At 36.7% G+C, this 14317-nt stretch overlaps 1 protein-coding gene across 2 annotated transcripts in view; it reads left to right on the top strand.

The window, feature by feature from the left end:
* The first annotated feature begins 97 nt into the window (after nt 1-97).
* The window catches only part of LOC106136785 (adenomatous polyposis coli protein), a 54582-nt gene continuing 40362 nt past the window's right edge, over nt 98-14317 (top strand). The window contains exons 1-3 of one of the 2 annotated variants that reach the window (XM_060946153.1): nt 98-206; nt 2377-2444; nt 2806-2876. The gene's annotated coding sequence lies outside the window, so the exon portion shown is untranslated. The remainder of the gene's footprint in view (nt 207-2376; nt 2445-2805; nt 2877-14317) is intronic. The other variant, XM_060946154.1, reaches the window with a different exon arrangement.

Genomic DNA, 14317 nt, shown 5'->3' with positions numbered 1-14317 from the left:
TCTTTTAATGCCTATGAATAAAATTATTTATTTAGATATCGATTGTAATTTAGCAGCATCTGGAAAGATTGGTTGCAACTGCAGCCAAACCTTTTCACATCACTATACTTGAAAATTGCAAGACGGTTGTGCGTGGGAGATTTGTTGTGATTTTTGTTGATATTTTAGGAAAAACAGTGAAACCGGTGCATAAAAGTATGAAATTGGTAAGCATATATGTTTAACTGCTTTGTGGCGTTTGTATTTTGTCAATTCTTTTCAAAATTACTTACAAAATGCACATTTTCGTAGGTTGGACTCTTCAACTCGTTTTGTGACTCTTTTTGATGCAGTTTTATAAATTTTATCAGTTTGGAGTCCATATTTAAATTAATACGATGTTATCCGAATGTTAATATTGTTCGTTTTATGCAAGACGTGTAATTTTGTACAAGAGCATTACTAGGGTATACTACCTGCCCATAAATCAATACAAATATTTAATTCACTCTACCTTCCATTGTATACCGCTTCTCTCTTGGGTCCTATTTGGTTTTCTCTATTATCTATGTCAATAATCGATATTAGAATCACAAGGCTGAAAAACCAATAAGAAATAAACAACATTAAAAAAATAATTATAATAAGCTTTGTATTTTTGAGCATTATGCTCACGATCTTTTCTAATTTACAAATTTCCAGTTCGATGCCCAACTGTGGAAATTGTTTGCAAGAAGAAGCATCTTTCTATTTCATCTAATATTACCATACCTGAAAATGGCACTGTAAAAAAGTAAACCCATCATAAAATGACATAATTGACATCCAAATTAAATTACACTTTAACTGTTGGTAACAATGGTTTAAGGCAAGTGGAAGGACATAGTCTTAGGCTATCCTTCCGGGAAAGGGGTGTGATCTGTGTTTGTTGGTAATAATGGAAAACAATAGTTATTCCATTTGCCTGTTGCTTGGGTTTACATACCTACATACATAAGGTCATGTTTATATCCTGTGCAGTGTTGACAGATCCAACAGTCTTATTTTAACTGTCGTGGTAAGCTATGGAATTGAGATTCAAATAGTGACTGGTTTCTAGCACATTGCCTGCCTTTTCAATAGTAAAAGTAACCTATTTTAGCAGTCTGTATATTTTATAAGTGTGGACTGGGTGAGCTGTGCGGTTCTGCTGTGTGGTTCCTGGCATCAAACAAAAAAAAAAATAGGACCACTCGCATCTCATTCCCATAGATGTCGCAACTTAGGGGTAGGCTTATAAACTTGGGATTCTTCTTTTAGGCGATGGGCTAGCAACCTGTCACTATTTGAATCTCAATTCTATCATCAAGCCAAGACTGTTGGCTCTGTATGAAGAAAACTTATTTAAAATGAACTCAAAAGTAAAGCTTATGTACTTACAAAATAGCGACATCTGCAACCATAACTTGGAAATGTGTGTGCATCGTGCATTTTTTATTCATGCACCTTTATTGTTCAACCATGGACACTTCAAATTCTAAATTTTTATTCATTATTATAGGATACTTCATATCGCTTAATAATTGTCAAAACGTATGGTTTAACAACATTGGTTGACGTCAAATAAATTACTTAAAACTAAGTTTACTGCCGCTTCCAAGGAGTCAGTGCAGAAGAAGCGGTAACAAACTGCACTCAAATGCCTGTCTTAACTCAGGTAGATCCTGTATCCAGCCACAAACTGGCTTCTAGTAAGTTCCCGCAGACATATAAGAATTTTAATGAAGGAATTTTTTTGTTTATATATTTTTTGTTTAGAAGTTTTGTGTGCTAAACTAATAATTGATATCTTGAAGCTCCCACATTACTGTGCAACGGAAAAGAAAAAAAATACGACGAAATTCGGGATTTTAAAAGTGATTAAGTTATTTTTTAGTCTTCTCTATGCCTTTTTAACAGTCCATATATTTCGTCTAGTGATGTGACATGTTTATTTTTGGCCCAAGTTGATTGATAGTGAAGTCTGTTTGAGACGAAATAGGAATCAGTCTAATGACGGCGCGGAAATCCGTTCACATTGATTGTGATCTTAATTCTTAAAATATTTTATTTTGAATGTTCATAAAGCATTTAGTTACTAATTTTATATCAAAAATTTTATACAAACAAAAAATAAAATTAAAAAAGGAAAATTTTATTAAAAATAAATTTTATAAATTGTACAGTCCCTAAATTGTATCATCGTGCGGGAGTGTGCCCAGAAGGCTGGCAGCTTTGCCATATTAAATGACAATGCTGATTCTCCAGCCCTCAGGTCACGAGATAGCTTACCCACGATTTTCGACGAGTTTCTAACCCAAAAGGCTGATTGTATGATTTTCGTGGTATGGACCATGTATATTTTTTTATTTGTTACAGGCGGGGGCTGACGGCGCAGGAGCGGCTCACTGAGGCGCCCCGCACCCCGCCCCCTCCCGAAGTATATGGTGAGTTTATTATAATATCTGGAGTATAAGTTGATCCAAAATGTTAAAATGTACAGACCACCAAATAATTTGATTGTATGGTTGTCTGCCCTCGAAGCGAGGCACGCGCGACGCCGTTTTTATCGCGCGGAAAACTATCGCTATCGCGTTTCACGTCATAATAAAAAGCGAATCAGCGATAGTTTTTCGCGCGATAAATTCGGCGTCGCGCGTTTCATGCCGCGGGATTTCTGGTACTTCTTATTTGACATCCACGTAAAAAATTCGGTGGTCCTTCTTTGTTCTGTGGGAGACAGCACTGGATAGATTTTCGAAGAAGTTATTTTTTTTTTTCTTCAAAAGAATTTGTTTTCCTTTACAGAAATAAGGAGTCCATCGTTCGTGCAGTTTTGCTCAAATGGATCACATACCAGCATCAGCTGACCATAAAAGGTAAGAACATGTTTCATTTACAGTCGTGGCGGATTTTAGGAATCGGGGAATACCGCAAAAAAGCTAAAGGAGATTAAGCGGAGACCCGAGTGAGAAATTGAGTGTCTAGCAGACGTAAGAGATTCGGAGATGATGATCGGTATTTTGATCAAATTGATTGATCGATTAATCCGACCAAATGTGAAATGATTATAGGGGTACCAACATGCGCATGGCCTTGAAAAAATAAAAAATCTTTACAAGCCTTTCTTGATTAGGTTAGTATAGATGCTTAGATGCTCTGTGGCACTTCGTCTTATGTATACTTGATGCTCTGTGGCTCTTCAGGATTAGTCTAACCCTTTCTGCCGCAACCATAGACGAAAATGTATGAAATATTCATTGCGGATGCAGATAAAATGCCGCCAGAACATAGACAATCCACCGTAGACTGCGATGGTTTATTTTGTAATTCGCGTGCCGCCGTCTCGATCGATACCATGGGGATTTGGGTTCCTTTGCAATGTATTGCTTGCCTTAAACGAGTACGATGAACTTTTCCAGAGATGACCAATTTTCAAAGTACCCGAAACCGCCGAGCTTGTATGAAGAGAGTTATGAATTTGGATGAAGCGAAGGAAGTATGCAGAGATCGTGGCAAGTGGAAAGAGGTAGTCTCTGCCTACCCCTCCGGGAAAGAGGCGTGATTTTATGTATGTATGTATGACCAATTTCCAAAAGATTTTTCATCAAAGCGATCGTAATTTGTCACAGATAGATATTTACGTATTAAAATCATAAAATTCCATATGACTTTTGAATTATAATGATACTGCTTATGTCAGTATGACATACTTACTACATCGATCGATAAGTTAGCGAGAACAATAGGTTAAAAACAATGAAAAAAAATCTCAATTTTTTTATACATCAAATACCTTATTTCTTTTTCTTTCGATATAATTAGTTTTATTATCGAATATAGAAGATCATCAAAAACGCATAGAACAAAACAGAAAAATGTAAACCGCCCTTAACCCTTTGGGAAAAACTTAATTAAGTTAAACCAATTATTTTTTTTAAACAGCTTCACATTTCTTATGTTCGTTCATTCGATACTTAATTCAACACGAACTTTATTTGTAAAGTCCACGCGTCATTCCCTAGCCGATTATTTCGAAGTCCCATTTCGTACCCTCCGGAATCGAACGCGGACTTGTGGCAATGGCTCTCGATACATCACCGGGGGGTTCCGGTCCTAGGTCGGGGTGCTAATGGCACGTCTATAGGGATATATAATAATGTCATTCGTCTTTTAATATGGAACAGGCGCACCATGTTTTTATTTTTGTTTATGTGTAAAACTAGCTGAGCTCCGGGTATTGGCTTCCGCGGAAATTTCGTTTTTATTCTACCTGTGTACCTACTGAAAAATTCATCAAAATCTGCCCAGTAGTTTTTGCGTGAAAGAGTAACAAACTTACATCCACACATTCGTACAAACTTTCGCATTTATTATATTAGTAGGATTAGTAAATCTTGATCCGTTTGGCAATTTTGGCGTGGAAAGTAACCAACACACAAACACACACACAGTAACTCCAAAACCTTTGTATTTATAATTTTAGTAAGAACAATGAATATAGTCCAAAAGTCGTATACTGTGAAAAAAAATGTGCTATCGTCACAAATTTTAAGAATAGTAGCATCCAAACTAGCGTTCATGAAAATGGAACGTTCACTAAAATAATAAAGAAGTCTATGAATTCCTCAACATAATGATGAATAACAGAAACCGTCCTTTCACCCCTGCTCGCGTATCGTAATTTATCATCATTCTCGCCATATGAAGTAACGAAGTTATCAACATTTTAGGCCTTCATCCACTAACGCGGGCGCGATACTACGGATATTAAAATATCGACATAAGATGTAATATATATGTATAATCTTTAATTAAAAGTAATACACGCAGGGAATGCGTTGCGTGACTTAGGGGTAGCATACATCCTCTATTAAAAAAAATTTAATGAGGTTAACACCCTCTCACCCTAAATATAATTTTAGTATTTACTTTTATAACTGAACCCATCTTTACAAAACAATACAGTACAAATTATTCTCATTGCCCATAAAAAGTATATAATGTAGTAGAAACATACATAATGAATATGTTCAGCAAAGCAGCAAAAATCTTTCTATTTGTTCACTAGAAAAGAGCGAAAATCAATTGGAGTTTTCTGAAGATGGGAGAACGTATATTTCATGTCGCAGTTTTTTTTTTGTTTTAAAGGTCACAATTGAAAATCAATGTATTGCTTGCGTACCAAGCAATAATATCACTGACTTTATAATATTAGTATAGATTATAATATTAGTTTAGATTGATGTTGTGTGTTTTGTAGCTCCAAATAAAAATTATGTATCTACCTACATATATAAACTAGCATCGATTCACTGGAATTACAGTCTTATCGGAATGAACCCACCCTCACCTTGGGGAATGAACATTGAACCACCGATGGGATTATCTCGAATGTCGCTTCAAAACGCTACGCAGTCGGCCTTGTCGCTTATTAATCCGATTATTTTCATATTTGGACATGACACAAGGGGTCAATCGGCGCAAAACGACGACTCCATATTTTTTTTATTTTGGTGTTCTTTGGTTCCTGATAAAGGTAAGCTGTACGGTAAACGCCAGGCTCCTTGTAAAAAAAAAAGACATAATTTTTTAAATACATATTATGAGTACCTACATGAGTTCCATCCATAAATATAAATATAAAATTACGCCTTTCTCCTGCTAGTAGGCAGAGACTATATCTTTCCACTTGTCACGATCTTTGCATACTTCTTTCACATTCATAACTCTCTTCATGCAAACTCTGAGTTCCATACATGTACGGTGCAATTCCGTTTAATGGTTGAGCAAAATTTTCAATCACTAATTCCCTTTAAAATACTGGTTATCATCATCATCCTCCTGGCACGATTGCGTCATCACCTCTGAACGTAAAGGGGCATGATATTTGACGCGTCGGGGAATGATCGCAGGGCATCGGTTAGCAATCAAACTAATGTACTTCTCAGAAAAAATATCATTGGAATCCCTTTAGTAGTAATCCCGTAGTTTCAACGTTATATCAGCAGGAAGATTTAAGTAAGTTGTCCTATATTTTGCGTCATAAAATGTTAACATACAATTCAGTAGCGCGAATCAATTCATACTGTTCACGTGTTGCTAGAATCACGTTCTGCATCGTGAGCCTGCTCACGTGATTTGGTCTCAGAATTAGTTGTCTCCTTGTGCTAAACCATTGTAGGGTTAATAAGAGGTTCTAAGCAAATTGGGGGCTTCATATTTCTTGTCCTCTAAAACCATGGACTAGAGTCATTATAGAAACATTTGGATTTCTGAACAACGACTACAGCTGTTTCAGGACGTCAATTTTAGAAAATTCTGCCAATATTACTAAACTTCAAATTCAACTTGATACATTCATACATCCTACTAATTATAAATGCGAAAGTTTGTATGTCAGGATGTCAGTATTGATGTTTGTTACTCTTTCACGCAAAAACTACTGAACCGATTACGATGAAATTTGGTATGTAGGTAGCTGAAGACCCAGAATAACATATAGGCTACTTTTTATCCCGGAGTTCCCGCGGGATTGATTCCACGCGGACGAAGTCGCGGGCGGCCTCTAGTATATACATAAAATCACGCTTCTTCCCCGGAGGGGCAGGCAGAGACTACACCTTTGTACTTGCGACGATGACTTGATACCATGACTAAGAAGTTAAATCAAAACATTATCGGTAGTTCTCGAAAACGAAGCGAACAATTCCTATTTATTTATCTACACATACTCTATGTATGATAAACTTTGACAGTTGATACGTTATCAGCTCGTTAAATGAACCGGCATAATTTCACCTGCTCCGCGAAATGATAGACTGATGACCTTTTGTTTCAATTTTCATGAAATCGATAGATTATATGGAATTTAGGTTTCACACACTAGGCTGCGTGGTTCACACATTAGTTGCCTCCGATACCCCGGATGCCTCGGATACATTTTCATCATCTTGGGTGTATTTTCATAACTCACTGAATGATGAAAATTTATTTGACAGGAATTGCAATTTTATTTGCCAAGAGTCATAAAAATCTCGTTTCTAGTTAGTCAAGGACATAGTGGATCAGTTTTAAAATTGGACCACGCCTAATACATCTGTGAAAACCGCACCCAAATCGGAGCAATAGTTTTCGCTTTATGCGAGTACAAACATACAGACAGAAATTGTTATAATCACCATTTTTGACTCCTGTTAGTTGGGAGATCATCCATATCGATTTTTTTTGTAATATATTTTCAATTGCAGACATCGGTCAGTTATTATTATACAATATGTTTAGATTGTACTGCATCTGATTCTTACAATATTTTTTGACCGATGGTTCATGGCTGGTCAATTAGACCTGCCACGAATGCCTACAATATTGCGATATTGTATCGCATATCTTGTACCGATTCAATTACAAGTTGTTGCTCTAGTTATGCGCTTAAGGTTTTGAAGATATATCATCTGACTCTTGATACCACTTGTCATCTTTTAAATATGTAAACATAACATTTAATCACGTGTTTATCCTTTGCGGGGTAGACAGAGTCTTGAAAATAGGCCCCGTTCAACTGTTTGGGCTTAAAGATTAGAGAGAATTGAGTTTCAAATAGTGACAGATCGCTAGCCCATCACCTAAAAGAGGAATCCCAAGTATGTATATATATCGTAAAAGGCGACTGAGGGATAGGCATCCCTAAGTCGCCTTTTACGACATCCATGGACTTTTCCATGGATGGAGATGGACTGGTCCAATTCTTTTTCTATTGGTGCCGGGAACCACACGGCATTAGTAAAAAAAGAGGAGAGAGAGAGGAGAGAAATATGTAAAAGCGGGGAGTGACTGACATACTCGTATCAACCCATAACCCAAACCCACAACTTTGGCATGTAGGTTCTTTATATGGCCTTAGGGTGCGCTAAGTGAGAATTTCCCGAAATTCTCGCGGGTAATTTATGTTGACGTTCTCTAGTATATTTACAACGAACCACATTGAAGTTGTGAAGAAGTACTATGAAGAAGGTAAAAGTGTCCATGTTTAAAGTAAATCTGCCGATTTCTCAAGTTATAGTGCTCTTTTTAGTATTGTTTATACGAGTATTTCTAATAGGCACAAAATTAAAAAATCAAAATTATTCATGTATGAAAATATTTTATTATTCCAAATCCAAGATAGACATCCATGGGCTAGATAATGAACTTCCTTGTGTTTCTAAGCACATATTATTATCATCTACAACGGTGTTATGATAGGTGTATATATATATATGATATGTGTTATGAATTGTATGAATTCTTATCACGTACTGCCGAAGGAAGCGCTGACCGCCGAATACAAATCGAAGTCATAAAAATTGCACACTACCACACTTGCGTACATTTTCCATCATATATACGAGTATATCTTCTTCCTCCTGGCGTTAGTCCTGGTTCCTCACCATTCTGGAGAAACCCCTGGGGTAAGCCTTTGACCATGGATCCTGAATTGGGTGAGTCAGGTTTTTATACGAAGCGGCTCCCGTCTATCCTCCGCAACCTTTGCAGGGAAATCTTTCTCGTATAGGATCAATGTTACACAACCAGTTGCATGAATGTGCAGGTTTCCTTACAGTGTTTTCCCTCACAGGAAGAGCATCAGTTAGTATTCAAACTAATGTACATAACATCGAAAATAGTCATAATACATGATTGAGGTGGAATTCGAACCTGTGCCATTTTGCGCCACACGCATTTTAACCGGCCACCTTTCAATTCAACAATTCGACCATGGACGCTTCTATCTTTAAAATTATTTTTTTCTTAAAAAAGTAGAATAACTACTAATAATTTCGTAAGGTTCTCTTATAGGCGGTGTCGAGTGATTTGGCAAATGATTGGGCCAAGTTCTAATTGGCGGAAAAAATTGTGCCCAAACGTATCTCTCACTCTTTCATCGATTGGTCATATTATCAGTTGCATTATTATTCTTCATCTTGTTCTTCGTCGTTACTTTTTCCCACTTTCTACGCGAGGTCGGCACAGTATGTTAGTTTTTTCCAATTATTTCTGCCAATTGCCATCTCACTGGTTACTCTCTTTTTCCTCATACTATCCTTTACGCCGTCCATCCATCTCTTTATATTCATTATTATCAGTAGAATTAAAGTTCTAAGCACCAGGTTCGTCTATTGCATCCTTTTGAGATTTAGTTTTAAATTTGACTTCTGTGAGTAACTTATAATATTTTCTAATATATGTTTCTGATTTTTTTTGTATCTCATTTTGTTTTGGATATCTCTATCTAATAGCTATTATCTTATCTTTCGCTCAGCACTATCTATCCGAAACAATGCCGTATTGACGACCGTCGCAATTAGAATGGACAATGCCTAACATCCAGTGGCCCAGTGGAAGCTGCCTCGTACAAGGTTCTGATTAGGCACAGAGGAGCTACGGTCAATTAGTTCATTTCCACGCTAGCAAAGTGAATTTGATGAAAGCCCGGTAACAGCCCCTACCTGAAACGTTTTCTGTATACCGTTTATACCCCCCATTCAAGTTCACTGCGACCGCGCCTCATCCCTAGTTTTCCTCATACTTGAAACCACAATCAATATTTTACCTTATCCCAATACATTTACCGTACAAAATTCAAACAGAACAGTGAACTTTTACGCCGTTTCGCAGTGAACCGCCAATTGTTTCACGAATAATAAGATTACAAGAGAATTTCTGCCGTATTGCGTGGGTGTTGGGTTGAATGTTGTTGGAGGCGGGCGCGCAAATACGCAGCCTCCCCTAGGGTTGGCACGGTCGATCCTTCCAGTCGCCTCGCCGGCGTGGTCCGGACACATTCCCGGACGAATATTTTAACAAAAATAATTAAAAAAAAATAACAAAACGGCACCTTTTCCTTGTTTGTTCAAGGAAAAAGGTTGCGCTTATAATTAATTTAGAATAATTTCGCGTTTTTAACTGTAGTGGTTAATTTCGTAGAGATTTAGTGTTTTGTGTTAGTGTTTGTTGTTGCGCCAAGAAGTGATCGAAGTGTTGTTCCGTGAGCTAATACATCAGTGGAGTGAGGAATTTTCGCGATTTCGTGCAATTTCTGAGGGCTTAGTTTAACTGCTTAGTTTATTTTTGATAAGGAGGTTTCCGAGAGGTACAGTTTGGTCTTGATGTGTTGGATATCGTCGTGTGTTCGCTTGTAGTCAGAATTTGCAATAACGCTTTTGTCTTGTGGGACAAACAAGCTTTGATTACTGTGAGAGTACAGTTAACAGGAAAATTAACACCAATTATATTTACCAACAGCGATAAATAAATCGTACAAATGTAACTACTGGTTTTTTAAACTTTAATAGCAATGACTGGATAGCATTGTGTAATGCTTTGACTAAATATGGACTTAGTTTTACTTCAAATGTCAAGGGATTAAAAATTGTGGTTTCTTAATCGATTCACTAGCGAATTGTAGTTGACGTAACCTCCCCTATAATGCTTGGCACCGCGTCATTTTGTATTATTACGTTACCACATCGGAAGTTGATGAGAAGTTATGTTTTTGCACTGTATTCTAGTAATAAAATTGCCTAATGACGTATCTTTATGGGAATTTTCCTTAATTTTTGCGATCGCTTCCATCAAGCAGCAATGAAAGTAGATAACATTGTTAGTAATGATGATGGTATGCCACAGCACAGGCATACCAATAAGATAGTATGTGTCATACACATTATAATGTGCGTTGTGAATCATCCACGCTAGGCAAGTACAGTTATAATGTAATGAATGTGGTTGAAGCCATCTAACTCACGAACAACAATTCTTTGGCCGGGTTTCTTAATATCCTTCTGTGTCTTATTTATGTTGGGTTGGTAATCAATCTTTTCTTCCATTTACAAATGATATTAAATTCTATCATTGAGCTAAACTGCTGAACGTGGCCTTATCAGTCTTTTCAAGACTGTTTGATCTGTCTACCCCGCAAGGGATATAGACGTGACCGTATGTATGTATGTATGAAATTGTTGATATTTGTGTGCCATGAAATGTTTTCTTACACTATCTAATTTTATAAATAATTATAATTTGATCCTCTGCCTCTTACGACATTCATGGGAATGAGATGGAGTGGTCCTATTCTTTTTTTGTATTGGTCCCGGGAACCACACGGCACTTGTATTGGACTAGCAATTATAAACTAAATAGGAGATATCTTAGTCACTATATGAATTTCGTTTCCTTTTTTCAAATTCACAAACTAAACGAATCCAAAAAAGTTGATGCTCTTTCCACCCCATTATATACCAATTATGAATGTTACATTACTCATTGGTCAGACTACAGATAGCTTAGATATCAATACGGTCATGTTTACAAGCGCAATGCGCAAGTCACCGATATGTACAAATTAAAGCCGGGCCGCCAGCCAGACGTCAGCTGATTTGGTGAAATTCCATGCTTTGGATGGTAAATCACTGTTATTATGTAAAATTTGATTGATAACTCAAACCGCTTTAGAGTTCTAGTTCAGTAACGTGCCACTGTGCACGGTGCTGCATAATAAACCTTATTATATATAAGATAGGTACAAAAGTTTAAGTAGATGTAAAAAATTTTATGTAGTCGCAGAGTGAAAAAGACCCAGTCCATATCTTCCTGCGAATGTCTTGATAGAGGAGACTACAGCACAAGAACACTAAACATTGATGCTTCAAAATAATGACGCGTCAGGAAGGCAGTTGACCGTAATACCTTCGCCAAATTATTGAACAGAACTTTGTAGTAAAGCAATTGATCGGACTTTAAACATAGCGGGGGACAGTGGTTAGATCTTTTAGGTATCCAGAAAAATCTATTTCATGCCACATATTATTTACTTTTTTGAGTTTAATTTTTTGTAGAATTCATTAAAGAGAAAGTAACAAAGACAGGGAGCAAGAAACTAATGAGCTATAATCGAAGGTTCTATGGTATTACGTAGGTGGACCACGTAACATTGTTAGTTTCACCTGAACCTGCATAAACGATGTCCCTCTTCACTATTACATAGGAAACAGTGCATGGTTGAATGCACTACAAACCATATGTGACTTATGATTGTAAGATTCATTAAATGTTACGAAATTGGACTTGGGTCTTGCATTATCACAAGATTTATGGTGACACTATCAGCATCAGCATTGGTCAGTGGCCTTTTGTCAATGTCGAACTTATTAACTTTCGAATTAAATAAAAATACAATTGAAAGTCCTCTTAAGTTTTGGAGATGGCCGGATAGTATCGAAAGTTTTGTCCGGGTCTCCAAATTTGTGAAAGGATAAAAGGAAGAGATAAAGGCGTTGTTCCCTGCAAAGGGACGCAGTCCAAAATGGAAATATCTATACTAATATTATAAAGCTGAAGAGTTTGTTTGTTTGTTTGAACGCGCTAATCTCAGGAACGACTGGTTCGAATTGAAAAATTATTTTTATGTTTAATAGACCATTTATCGAGGAAGGCTATTTATCATTACGCTGCAACTATTAGGAGCGAAGAAATAATGGAAAATTTGAAAAAAAAACGGGGGAAATTATTCCTCCATGAGGGCTTCAATGATGCCCAAAATATCTATTCCACGCGTACGAAGTCACGGGCACAGCTAGTATGGAATAAATCACATAGTTCTATTACTTGACTTTATTACTAGTTATAATATAATTCAATAAGTATAAATTTCTAAAGCAACTACAATCACAGAACAACTAAATTCAGCATTCACTATTAGGACTAAAACTTAGTCCTGATGTTGACATCGAATTAGTGTTCTCGATTGCACCCAGTTCAGCGCACCCGCGGGTGTGGCGGCCATTTAATTAAATGTCACCACAGTATTTAATGGTGCTTCTTTTTATTGCCACGAGCTTTATGCTTCCGCATCTAAAAGGTCGTAAATGGAACCCTCGTTTATAGATTCGTCATGTCACTTCCTATGATGTCGCACCTACTTGGAAGTGTGTTTGTAAGATTATAATGAATCTCTTTTACTGGTAAATTGTGGCAATCAATATAGGTATCGTATAGAATAACAAATTCATGCAAGTGAATTAAAAAAATTAAGGCAAAGTAATAGGCGGCCAGTAACTACACGCAATTTTATAAACTTATAGGTATATCTCATCATATAATCCTTTTGGGGTATGTATGTAGCTTGGCGTACTCGTTTACTTTCGTTTGTCAACTTGACATTTACGAGTAATTTAAATACGATGACAACATGAGTATTTTCATGACCTTTACCCAAAAAGCTTTTTTAAGTACCATATTTTAGCGTTAAACTTATCAATTCAATTCTTCCATTGAATGGCGCATGGGTTTTGTGTCCAATATGATCATTTGCTCATCTCCGCTAATACTTATGTGTTTTTCCAAATGTCATTTTAAATTTGATTTTGTTGTGTTAGGAGCGAATTTTGGAAAATTCTCTAGGACTTTGCTAAGATAGTACTAACTATGGAAGAAAAGATAAGAGTTTTACGGTTGGCTGCATGTCTGACATCAAGTCGCCGATAACTTATCATCATACTAAATAAGCTCAAAGATTCCGTTACATACATACATACAACCCAAGCATATAAAAGCGTAGTAAAAACAGGTACTATTAAAAGACCTTTCATCACAATCGTGTTTTGTGGACCAAAGTTTGTGTGGTCTATGGAGGCAGCTTTTAAAACCTACGTGTCCTTCTTGTCGAAATGTTGTAACAAGTAAATGTAAGGTAATTTGAGTCGCGTTCGTCACTTTAATCTTATGTTTACCAACATTCAGAGCGGAACTGTGTCCACCTCGATGTGCGATCGACTGTACCCTACCACAGTCTCCTGTACCAAGACTTGATGGTCTTCGAAATGATTAACATAAATATCACAAAGGTAATAATGTTCCACAAGATATTGTTAAAGTTAAAAATAAAGTAATGTTGCATACTGTTCTTTTGAATCTTGTGAATGACGTGAATAGTTATAGAATGAAGCAAGAAAGAAAAAAGCCTACGTGTCAATCTAAACTAATTATGTAAATAAATGAAAAAGGAGTAAAGTAGGCCGTGTGGTTCCCGGCACCAATACAAAAAATAATAGGACCACTCCATTTCTTTCCCATGGATGTCGTAAAAGGCGACTAAGGGATAGGCTTACATCCTTGTGATTCTTTTTTTTAGGCGATGGGCTAGCATCCTGTCACTATTTGGATCTCAATTACATCATTAAGCCGAGCAGCTGAATGTGGCCATTCAGTCTTTTCGGGACTATTGGCTCTGTCTACCCCGTAAGGGACGCGACTATATGTATGTATGTAATGAAAAAGTAAT

Source organism: Amyelois transitella, chromosome 10 (assembly GCF_032362555.1).
Source record: "Amyelois transitella isolate CPQ chromosome 10, ilAmyTran1.1, whole genome shotgun sequence".
Lineage (NCBI taxonomy): Eukaryota > Metazoa > Arthropoda > Insecta > Lepidoptera > Pyralidae > Amyelois > Amyelois transitella.
This window is presented reverse-complemented; position numbering and strand designations above follow the sequence as displayed.